Source organism: Adiantum capillus-veneris, chromosome 4, assembly GCF_014529385.1.
Source record: "Adiantum capillus-veneris isolate H3 chromosome 4, ASM1452938v2, whole genome shotgun sequence".
In the NCBI taxonomy this organism is placed as follows: Eukaryota; Viridiplantae; Streptophyta; class Polypodiopsida; order Polypodiales; family Pteridaceae; genus Adiantum; species Adiantum capillus-veneris.
In genome coordinates, this window is record NC_140934.1 from 41,363,030 (window position 1) to 41,373,369 (window position 10,340).

Sequence of the window (10,340 nt, forward strand, 5' to 3'; positions counted from 1 at the left end):
GAGATTTGATGATGGATTTAAATTCCAGAATGAGGAGATAGATGTCAGCCCTAGATGGAGAGGTACTGAGGGGATTGGGGACTCTTAACATTGTTCGCTCAATCAAAGAGGAGGCATTCAAAGAGGGTTGAAACATGCTCTCATTCTCATGGGTCTCAAAAGTCAAACATGAAGGGCAAAGCTAACGTTTAGACCAATGCCAAAAATGGTAGAAAAGAAGTAGAAAATAAAGGACATATCAAAATTCAAATCAGAGAACCAGACACTGTAATTGAAACAGATGATCAATAGAATGATAGATGGGATACTAATACTGAACATTATAGTAAATACAGGCACAGAGAAAGAAAGTCTAATTACAAGGAGAAATCCAAACACAAAGAATGGGAGTCCACCAATCACCATAGATACATACATGGGGAGAGATGGAATGACATAAAGATCGCCTTTCCAAAATTTAAGAGTAAAGAAAAGGATGCTCTAGATGTACACATACAGGATTTTGAGAAATATATGGATTTGAAAGACATTGATGAAGATGGATGGGGGAGTACTTTCTACAAACCCTAAATGATACAACTAGGAAATAGTATTACCATGACCTAGCATGCAATAAATGGACATATAGAAAGAAGGAAAAAGGCATTTCTTTTGGTAAACAACAAAAAACATGGGGATGAGGACAATCTCTTTGAGCTGGAAAATATCAAGTAAGGCAAGTTGTCAGTGAGGAGCTATGTGGAAAAGATTAAAGAGCTCATTAGACAATTGAATGAACCACCTTCAGAACAGAGGATCTGTGGCCAATTTTTAATTGGATTCAAAAGTAAGAAGCTTAGGGAGTAAGAGGTACCAACACTGACCAAGAAGTTTAATGATCTCAAACAAAAAGCTCAAAAATTAGAGCAATGAGCTAAGTAGGAAAGAGATCATGGGAGAAATAATTTGAGTGGCAGTGAATCATCGCATATGAGTCAAGTTCTAGTTCTAGCTCAAGTTCATCTGAGAGTGAGTCAAAATATCAGGCGAAGACTAAGAAGAAGGGCTCCTAGACAAAGAAGATAAAAGAGATTTTGTAGCAAATTTTAGAGATTTCAAAGACTAGACCATCAATGGGAAAGGTTGAAACCTAGTGTACAAATTGCAAGTCAAAAAATACAAGTCAAATGAACTTTGCAAGTGCACTTACTGCAAATAATTTGGGCATCTATGGAAAATGTCACCATTCAAGAAGGTAATAACAATGTCTGATTGATATACATCCCAACCAAGACGAGCTGCCAATGTACATAGAAAATGCACAGTAGTCATACGACAAGTAGGAGCAAAATTTTCTTTATGATCTATTCCTTTTTTGTTGTGCATAGCCCTTTGCAACAAGTCGAGCCTTATAACGATCAATCTCACCATCCGGCTTGTGTTTTAACTTGTAAACCCACTTTGTACCAATGGCCGTTTTTCCAGGAGGCAACTCACATAAAGTCCATGTGTCATTTTCTATAAGTGCATCATATTTTGATTGCACGGCAGCCATCCAATTTTTTGAATTTTGCGCTTCATCAAAAGACAGAGGTTCCTAAACATCATATAAGCTAGACATAGCCAAATCATAACAATTTGAAGCATAAGATGCATGGCAAGAACCTGAACGAGTACGAGTAGACAAAGGTGCATCCAATTCTAAGTTGCATTATACGTTATATGAAAAACATATAAAACGCCATGTACGTGCGTATTTTACTTGACCCCATATTATACGGGTCTTTTATAGGATGACACGTCATCAAAAACGGGAAGCTTTGTATGTTGTGTAGAGCTCAAACTCTCACTCATACGTTTTTTAAGAATCACTTGCTACCTGCTCAGTTTACTGACACGTGGAAGTGAATTAGGATATAGTTTAAAGATTACCGTTGTGTGTAGAGTGTACTCTCACATGAGGTTATTTGTCAGCAAAATATAATAGAATAGAGGTCAGCTTTATTTAGGTGAGTTCAATTTTGACGTGCATATACTTTCTCACCTCAAAGTGCACATAGATAGAATTTTGTTCTCTTGTGTAGAGTCATCACACTATGCTCTCACTAAAATCAAAATTTAGGAATCTCATGTCCAAATACATTGATATTACATTATCTTTATTTAGATTGCTACGTCTATCATACTCTGTGATCGTACACATGTATCAAATGCAGATAGATAAGCTTTCAAAGATCTACCGTGGAGTGTGAGAACTTCATGTTTGCACTTCAGATAGATATGACAATTGTCAAAGATTGCAATTAATCCCATTTTCAATGGGAATCAATTGCAAGAGTTGATCAATATTATCGATTATCGTAATCATGTGTGAAAGCTTTAAGCTTGAACTTTAGATAAATCGATATAGTGCAACGAATTATAGAATCGATTATCGTAACGTGTCAAAGCCAAAAGCTTGCACTTTAGATGAATCGATATAGTGCAATGTGATTGAAAGTTGTTTGAAGTGATGAAGTTATTTAGTGCATCAAAATATAATTTGATTGATATGAGTTTATTGAAGAATGCAAAGACTATTATAGTCTATTATTGATAATGGAGCGCGATACTAATTGATAATGTGGACAGATTTTGATCACTATATTGATTGATAGAGCATTGCTTGTGCAGTTTGTTGCTTTGAATTAATTTTGACTTCAAAATTGACAAGTGGATTTGTTGATTTGGTAGCTTAAATTCACCTCTCAGCATGGTGAAAGGACATGAGTGGAATTATGTCCACGAGTTGTGTGCTGGAAAGAATACATCTCGATTTAAGTGCAAGACATGCGGCCATGAGCTTAGTGGTAATGCGACCATAATCAAAGAGAATTTGTTTAAAGTCCCTGGTAATGCGTCCGAGTGTACGGCGCTGCCAAGGGATATTCATGCTAGATTGCCAAAGTACGCTCGCAATGCAGAGCAAATTCTTGTAGCTAAAAAGAAAACTGTGAATGCCAAACAAACTGCAATAGATGTTGAAATGTCATTTGTCAATGAGAGGGCAGATCAGGTGCCTACAGAAGCAAATATTCAGACTCCCCAGTCAACTCCTTTTCATGAACGTGCTTCGACGTCAGCAACGACAAAGCCTAGCTCAACTAAAGCTAGTAAAGCATCATCCAATGGCCAAATGCTGTATGAAGTGATATATAAGCAACGGTTGCTTGAGTTGCCTTGAAATGGACGCAAGCTTTTGTGGCGTGTGGTATACCATTCAATCCTATGCGCAACCCCATATTTCAAGATGCTTTAATGAGCACGGCCAAAAAGGGGTTTGTGCTCATTGATTATAATAAGATGCACACAGAGTATCTAGATAAAGTGAAAGACTTTACTGAAGCCATCCTCAAGCGCACGGTGGTGGATTTTGTTCCTGCATATGGTTGCACTACAGCGTTGCATGGATGGACCAAATGTCAAAAGAAGCCACTCATCAATGTGATGCTTATCAATCCTAGAAGGTCTATGTTCGTGGAAGCCATTGACACCTCTTTAAAAGAGAAGACCAGTGATTATCTAGTAAGGATATATGAGCATGCTATAGCAAAGGCACGTGGACCAAAGAATGTGACTGCAATTGTCACAGATAATGCATCCAATTACAAGGCTGCAGGAAGGACTATCCAAGTTAAGTACCCAAAAATTACTTGGATGCTATGTGCCGCGCATACTCTTAATTTGCTATTAAAAGATATTGGAAAAATGGTCGCCATAAAGCAAACACTCCTAGATGCTAATGATGTGGTGAAAATTATTAGAGAGCATCAATTTTCGTATGCTCTTTTTTGATTAAAATCACCCAACAAAACTTTGCAAATATCTTGTGCGATAAGATTTGCAGCTGCATAGTATGTTCTTGCCACCTTGTAAGAAGTGAAGCCTACATTGATTCAAAATAATAGCTGATAAACGTTGGGATGCATGGCTCAGCAAGTATTCTAGCTACCAAGAGGTAGCTGCAAGATGTGTACAGCTTGTGAACTCGCAAGTTTTTTGGCACAATGTAGAGAGAATTGTCACCCTAGCCAAACCATTTATAGAACTTTTGCAAATAGTCCACAAAGACTCCTTTACTTTTGGTCGAGTCTATTGGTATATGTCAAAGGCATTGCACAAAGTAAGAGAGCATGCTGGCTTTGGTGCAAAGGACAAAGATTACATAATTACAGCTGCTAAGCGATGGGTGCAATTGCATACACAGAGCAGAGAATAAATGATCAAGCAACCTTTTTGTGGCAAATACAATAAAATCCCATAGTAGCCTCGATCAAAGGAACAGAGGAAGTGTATAAAGCATTAATGAAAAAGAACAGACACTTCGAGCTAGAGCTAGAACTGGAGCAGTCTCAGCGTAGAGACTTGGCTTTAATGTTGGTGCAGCGAGAAGAAGAGCTACTAAAAGAAATAGCCGAGCTTAGAAGAGTTAACCCGCTATTGAGAGATGGACGGCCAGAAACGCAAGAAGAAGCAGGAACGTCAGAATAGCCACATATAGATATCCCCTCAGTTTCTTTCGCTAAAATGGAGACACAACCAAAAAAATGGCTAGGTGGCGAGGAGGAATTCCAGGTACAATTAACAAAAACTGATACAGAGCCAATGGTCCAATTGTCAAAAGCTGAGGAAGATGCATTGAAAGAGAAGATTACCCAGGAGGTAGATTTACAGTTGAAAGTAGTGATGGATTGGGAGTTGAGAGTTCTTCACTCTGTCAATGTTACACAACTCACTCCCAATCAAATCAATGTGCAATGGCATCAACAATCCCTGCCATATCCTTTGATAAGGGTGGAGTTGCTCCAAGTCAAAGAGAGGCTTTACAAAGACATGCAAGTAGAAGGCGCAGATGAAGACCATCCCAAGTGGAGTTTAAGCTTGTTGAATAAGAATCCAAGGTATTTGATTCTGTTCACAAGAGCACCTGTCGCACTTCAAAAGGATCCCACTTTTTGTCATGTACCAAGAGTAAGGACCTAGCAAGCACATGAGGCAATAACAAAGAAGCGGCCAACTTGGCTAAACTACCCAAGATTGCCTGCTCCAAAAAAGGGACCACCGGCAGAAGAATACATGGTGAAAACCTTAATTGGTGCCATGTCATTCTTCAAAAGTCTTCCGGATCTATCATGTGTGATGCTATATAAAATATGTCGAATGCTGCTCACCTGCATCGAAGTATTTCATGAGCCAGAGAAAGCAATCACCCCGTGGATGTCATTCCTCGAGGGTAATAAAGGTTTATGCTACGATCTTAGTGGCCAACCTTCTGAAGAAGTCCTCTATGGTTTATATGTCCGATATATGTTCTTACCTTCACATAATATGTTGGTGTTTGAGGAAGCATTCTACACAAGGTTCTTCACTTGGAAAACGAAGACTTTTGCAGGCCAGTGATCAACAACCTAACTTCGAGATTTGTAGGCTACTCCACTGTTGAGCTTAAAAACAATTACTATGCAGTTTTTGCACGTGCCAGATAAAGAGAGAAAGATCAGATACGAAAAGTCTTTAAATGGGCTTAAAGTCCGCCTCACCAGCCGTCAATCTGAAGACTATTCTAGCCCATAAAACTGTATCAACGGACAACACAGGCGAGGAGGGGGGAATATTAGCAGCAAGCTAACTCGGACACTATTTTTTGGAGCTCTCGTTGTAAGAACACTTATTATTTTAATATATTGGGAATAATGTAACTCCTATTTTCCGGGTAAACTTTTATAATAGATGAGCCGGGGCTACAAGCTTCCATATTGTATCAACGTGCCATTACCCATATTTAGTTAGAACTCCCAGATTATTAGTTTTGACCACCAAAACCCTGGCTAAGGTATAAAAGCCAATTTTTGTAAGTTAATTTAAAGTTTTGGATAATGAAATACACACGTGAGCTAATGGCGCTCACTTCTCTTCTTCTCGCGCTTCGTACTCCCTTCTCGGTTGTCACATTGCAGTCATGTTTATTGCATTGCAACCACAGGTGAGAGCTCTACGCATTGACGTAAACACTTCACTGTATTTTGTAGCTTTTGGCATCGCCGACCCACGGACTAATTTCATCATAAGTAGGAATTTACACTTCAAAATAAAAAACTAAGCATAGACGGGGTATTGGGGCATCATTGATAGGATTTAGGTGCATTCTCGATCGAAATCGACTAGGTAAAAAATCCATTGCTATTAATAATTGTGATTTTGGCACTTGACCTAAAGTGGGATTTGAGACCATAAGCATGTGTGCTTAGGTCTTATAAACTTGTCCTAGAAGATTCGTTATGTTTGGATGTCATTTGATGCTGTAATGGACATGATCGATTTGTTTGCCGATGAGCAATTGGCTTTTGGTGATTTCAATCACTTGAGTGTAGCTTGAGTTAGATGTGAGTTGTTTGTTGTTTTTTGAGAGATTGACAACTTCTTGTAGCCTCTATGCACTAGTCGAGCCAGCTTCGTCCCATGGATTGACAATTTAATCGTAATACTCACTAAATCTGCAATCAGATAGGAGTGAGGTTAGACACCCGTCCCACAATCTAAGCTTAGAAAAATGGTAGATCTTTTCTTCTCTCCATATTCTGATCAGTCTAGCTTGGACAAGTGGTTGAGATTTTCTTCTCTCTATGTTCTCATGAGATTAGATTGGACAAGTGCTGCACATTGAATAAAACCCTTTGTATAGGTTGAGAAAGAAAAACCATTCAAGATTTAGTTTTACAAGATAGACAAATGGTGGACCATGCACTTAGATCCTAAGAATGAATAAGGCATGCACCTTTTATCAGTTTTCCATGCCCATCTTAGACAAGAGGTATACCTTGTATTTCTAAGGCTAAGCATGTTGAAAATGTGGACTACTATAGTAAACCGTCTACTTTCTATGAAGTGCAGCTTGGAAAAGTGGTGGACCTTCAGGCAAAAAACTCAATTTGGAAATATGATAAAGCTTACTTTTATCCCAGTCTCTATTGATTTGAGCTTGGCAAGTGGTGGAGCTTGCTTCTTTCAATGTCTCAAAGACGCACAAATAGAATAGGTGATGGAGATTTTCTTCTATGATAGGTCCATAGAGCTAACTTGGACAAGTGGTGGAGCTTTTCTTCTAACTTTAATGTTACAAAAATACTCTTCAAACTCATCAGACCATGAAAATTCTACTTGTTGTGTCAACTTTTGCAAAGGATGAAGAAACTCCGAGGCTAAGTGAATGAAGCGTGACATATACTTCACCTTCTGAATGAAAGAGATGAACTCCTTAAGACTCTTCGGTGATGGGAGCTCAATAAGAGCCTTTGCCTTTGAAGGATCCACCTCAATGCCTTTATAGGAAACCTTGTGACCGGGCAAGATCACTTCATCCTCACCTATGTGGCACTTTTTGGGGTTGAGTTGACCTCCCATGTCGTAGAGCTTCTTTAAACCTTCTTCTACCCTTTGTAGATGCAATGATTTTGAGCTATAAATGCAGAAATCATCAATGAACACCCTAATTGACTTTCCAAAGAATGCTTGAAACACCATGTTCATGAAACGTTGGAATGTTGCAGGAGCATTTGTCAGACCAAATGGCATGACTCTAAAAGCATAACAACCCCAAGGAGTGATAAAGGTTGTTTTCAATTGATCTTCCAATGCGATACCTATTTGAAAGTAGCCTGAGTAGCCATCACACACAGTGTACTTCTCATGACCAGCTACCTCATTTAGTATCTCATCCTGAAATGGGAGGGGAAAGTGATCTCTTTTTGTTGCCTCATTGAGTGGACGGTAATCCACACACACCCTCCACTTTCCGTTTTTCTTAGGAGTGACAACAACGGGAGAGACCCACTCTAAATTCTCCACTGGATAAATGAAACCTACTTCTAGAAGCTTTCTTACCTCCTTGAGTGAAGCCTGCTCCTTGATGACTCCTAGCCTTCGTAGCTTCTGAGCCTTAGGTGTGGCCTCTAGCTTCAACTCAATTTTGTGTTGAACAACATCTACTCCACGCACATCGGTGTAGTCTTTAGAAAAAAGCCTAGGAAATTTCCTTAGCACACATTTGAACTCCTCTCTTTCATCCTTTGTAAGTGTTGTAGATAGCATACCTTCTAGCATTCTTTCATCTTCCACTTTTTGGTTCTCTTGGGAACCTACCTCCTCCAAACCTTGACAAGAGGTCTCTTGGTTGGTTGGCTTAAACCTTACCCCCATGACTTCGATGGAAGACTCCTCTTCAGTAATGCTGCCGCTACTTTCTTCTTCTGAAGTGTTATCGGTCCAACCTTCTTCCGTCTCACTTTGAGATGATTCTTCATGGAGCTCCTCTTGGCGTTGCTCCTTCATGTCAAAGACAACCTTCTTATGATTGTCGCTTTCCACTCTCCCAATCCTGCAAAGCTCGCATTTTCATTAGCCGTGGTCTCCCTAGGATAAATGGGTAACCATTTCCTTTGGTAGACATGACATAGAAATCCACTGCCTTCTTAATGCCAAAGGCCTCCACAAAAACATTTTTACAAATGCCTACGCACCTAGCCTTGCTATTGTTTGCCATCTTGACCTTAATTTCAGGTGTCTCATGGATGTGCATGCCTGGTTTTTGCATGAGTCCCTCTGTCATGATGCAAATTTGTGCACCCCCATCCACTAGACCTTTCCTAACCAATCTCCCTTTTATGTAACAATCTAGCACATGTGTAATGTCCTCATTCATTCAGCTTGTGCAATTTTTACAACAGGCACACTCTCTTTTACCTTTCTCCTAGTGCTAACTGCCCTTGTTAAATCCCTCCTAACTTGTGGACATAATGCAAGAAATTGAGGCCATGAGATATCAGGACCCTTACCTCTCATGTCTTCCAACAGGTTGTATGGAGCCATTCCATGTCCAAGAGGAAAGTCTTGGAGGTTGATACGACGTCGAGTCCTCTTAGCTTCCTTGGTCTCCTTTGCCTTCTTTTCTCGTCCATGGTCACTTTGTGATGTAACTCCTTCTTTCTCCTTACCTTTCCCTCGGCCACGCTTAATGCCATTTGCTTCCATGTCAACCTCTCTTGAATTTGTCACCTCTACCACATGCACGTTTGGGTCTGGCAAAGGTGGAACTCCTTCCACTCCTTGTGGAGGTGGTCTTGCTCCATTTGGCCTTTGTATAAGCCGTGGTTGCTGACTAGTTCCTTCACCTGCATTCATCACTGGGTAATTCAAGTTAGGTCTCCCTGGCTCCCCACGGGGCCAAGGACAATTATACATCCCATGTCCAGACTCACCGCAATTCCAACATTTCAAGACTCTCCTAGGTCGTGGGTCTCGCTCTTCATACTTCTTTGCTTGTCCCTTTGGACCTACGGCTTGTGCAAGGTGAATTGACAAGCTGCTTAAAGATTCATTTAACTTCTCGATCACTTCCGCCGTTACCTCAGGAAGCTCCTTAGATGTTGATGCTTGTGACTTACCTTTGGGTCTAAGACCTTCTATTGGAACCTCCCCCCTTAAGCACTTGAGTTTCCTATATTTCTCAGCAGCCCTAGTTTCAGCTGCATCAAAGGTAGCAGGTGCACCCGCCTCAACTTTTACCTTAAGGTCAGGAAAGAGTTCGGCTATGAACCTCTCCTTCTTTAGAAATTCTGCACCATCACCAGGGTTAGCAACATTTCGTATCCATAGAGCCCAAAGACGTAGGAACTCTTGCTTGTACAAGTAGTAGTCATCTAAGTCTTTTTGCTTATGAGAAACAATGTCTTGCCATAATTTCTGAGTGTTTTGGGGATCAAAGAATTATTTCTTGAAACGATTCAAAACTTCCGTGTAATTCCCTTTGACTTCCTCAGGCAAAGAGTCAAACCAAGTGCTAGCATCTTTCCTAAGGACCACCTCAAACATTTCTACACGTTCTTGATCAGTTACTATCCTCTTGATATGGCAAGACATCTTGAAATTCGCTAGAAATAATTCTGCATCCTCTCCGGGCTCTCCAAAGAAAAGAGGATATCCAGACATTTGGCATTGGCTCTCCATTGAATTGATTTCAAAGTGACGCGTTTTTGTTTTTTCTTTCTTTAAAATATTTACACAATAATATTTTCTAAATTGAAATCTATTCTACAACAAAACAAAAATATTCACATCAAATGACCTATGATAATCAATAAGAGGTAGAATGACAGGGTTTGGTGACACGAGAATTTCTCCTACTCTTTGGGCACCAAACATGAATACCATACGTTGTTGAAAATGGATTTTTCTACTAATTGCAATGTTTACTCTAATGTGTGGAGTGAAATGAAAGGGAAAAACCTGTATTTCTGGGCCATTATCCATGGTCTATGCATGACCTA